We start from the raw sequence: 2668 nt of genomic DNA, 5'->3' as shown, positions 1-2668 counted from the left end.
ATTCTCCAAATTTAAGATATTTATAAGTCCCCAGAGGAGATGTAAATGACATAATTATAGCATATTACTCAGCAGTAAAAACTTTTGGACAGAAATGTTTAGTATATGCTGTAATTGCTGAGGCATTCAGAGAAGGCGATCCATCTCCTCTCCCAGTGTGTTTTTAGAACTTCCTTGATAAATAAATAGTCTTAATAAATAGTCTAGGTTGCTTATTAAACATACAGATTTCTGGCCTCCACTCCAAATTTATTAATTTAGAATCTCTAGAGAAGAGGCCTGGGAATCTGTATTTCCCAGATGATTTCTATTATTGCAGAAGTTTGGGAAACCACCGGCTAGAATGATCAGAGAAGATTTCCAGAGTTGCTGGAACATGAGAAAAGAATTAAGGGATGGGCAGAGATAGGTCAGAAGGGTCAAAGTGCAAGCATTCCAGGAAAGGCTTCTTGGAAGAAATAGAACCTGAGTTTAAGTCCATATGAGCAGGAAAAGGGAAATTCATACAACTAAATGGAATCCCTGGGCAAGTTGCAAAAGGGGTGTTTTATAGGGGTGCTTAACCCTCTAAGTCACAGATTTCTCTGGGTAATGAAAGTAATGTGACCTTAAGTGAAATCTCTCTCTCTCTCTTTTAGAATGGAGCATGCCTTGGTCTCACCTCCAGACCAAGAAGATTTATATTTGAACTTGCTACCCAGATTTTGAAATGAATACTGGAGCCAGGAGGGTATCATGTTAAATTCATTGGCAGAACCATGAGAAACTATCACACACTTTTGCCCATTTACATTAAGTCCAAATCATCCATCCCCATACAATTTTTCTCTGCTGTCCCTATAGGATTAATATAAATCATGGGAGATAATTTGCAGAGAAAGCTATTTAAAATTGCGGCAGAGCAGTTCATTTGTTGCGATAATTCACTTTGGTGTAAAATTCAATTATTACTGACAAATAAAGGTTAGCAACTTAATCATTATAAAGAACAGACGTCTGGGTGAAGAACAAGCAAATTAAGGGATTCCCAAGTCTTTTAATCTCCACCCCCCAGTGATTCTAGAGGATTTGCAAACCTTGTAAGAACTTAAAAAAAAATTCTCATTCTTCCTATCCTTGGATAGAATTCCTCCCATCAGTTTATTTTCAAAGTAATAAATGTGTAAATAGATGCCATAAGTTTATATATTTGCACAACTCTGTAGCATTTTTTAATCCAGCCTAACTATTCAGAAAATTTGGTCTCGATTTCTCCTCTTCTGGCACAGACCAAAGGGAGAACCACAGCCCATTTGTTGGAGACCCCGACATCTGCTGATTTGTCAGTTTTGTTTAGTTAAAATGGATTCACATTTGTGAGAAACAGAGCCTTTTAGAGGAGCCAGCCCTGGAGAAAATTAGTTCTACTTTTACCAACATTAACTCCCCTGATTTTGCATTAATTGTGATACTCTGACTGGAGAAACCACTTCGCACAAGGATTTGGTGAATTGGGGCGATTTCACAAATCAAAATGAGTACAAAAGGGAGGGTGGGTGTGACAGAGGATGCAGGCCAGGGCGCCGTCCACTTGGGGCCGGGAAGGCAGCCCTCTCCTGCGCTGCATGTCCTGCCCCGCCGGCACCGAAGCCTAATTCTGACGAGCAAGCAGAAATTCTAAGGAGCTGGAATTTGTCCTTCCCCTCATTATAGATTCCCACTTTGTGTAGTTAGTATGCATTTAATCCATTCGTATTTGTATTGGAATCCACAGCTCTATCCAGACCCCAAAGGAGTGCTACTCAACAGTTTTCACAGCTCAGCATTTTTTTGCACTAAAGAAGAAAGCTGGACAACCGGTTTATAAAATGCTGACAGAAATACACAGTAATTTAGAGAGCTTCTATGCGCAGTCTTCAAGACAAACTGCCCTATATTTCCTATTATTGTTTCAACTCATCCTTCTGAAATGGTTTGCCATGTAGAGAAAAGCAGTAAAGGTATGGTGAGCAATGAATTATTTGCAAGTAGTATAAGAATGGTGATAAACCTTTTAAAACTTGTATGTATAGAGCAGGCGTTTCAGAACGTAAATGGGTATAATAACACATATACGGGGTTCCCCCTTTCTCCCCACCTTTACATGCATTTCTTTTCAAAGCGAAGAAAGCCTGACAAGGTAGCTGGCCTTTAAGCCTTCAATTAATTGAACAAAGATTTTAAAATTGTTCAATTGGTTTCATTAGGAAGTGTACAATGAAATAATAAAGTAAAACAAATGATATAAAGCAGAGACACTAATTAGCTCTACATGATTGATATAGCTTTGGACCAGGCATTTGATCTCAAACAAAATGCAGTTCCTTGTTAAGAGGATTTTTAATTGATGTGCAGAGAGGTATTAGATGATGTTGGAAAATAATTACTCCAAAGCTATTCATGCATTTGGCTGAACATAACAAATGAAGTTTGGGCACTGGATCTGGCGAAGTGGACACGTGCTAATTAATAACAAGAAGAACAAGCATCTTCCAGGCGTTTTTAACCCAGTGTTTGCTAAGAGATTGCTGAGCAATTATGTGCTATAATGAGGTTGTCATATAAACAAGATTAACATTACTCAGATGTCAGATGAGATTTCAAATTCATGCAACCCATATGTATTTTCCGGTTGTTATAGATTGTAATA

The sequence above is a fragment of the Equus przewalskii genome, chromosome 7, assembly GCF_037783145.1.
Source record: "Equus przewalskii isolate Varuska chromosome 7, EquPr2, whole genome shotgun sequence".
NCBI classification, from domain to species: domain Eukaryota; kingdom Metazoa; phylum Chordata; class Mammalia; order Perissodactyla; family Equidae; genus Equus; species Equus przewalskii.
The sequence above is the reverse complement of the archived record's forward strand: the minus strand, read 5'-3'. Positions refer to the sequence as shown.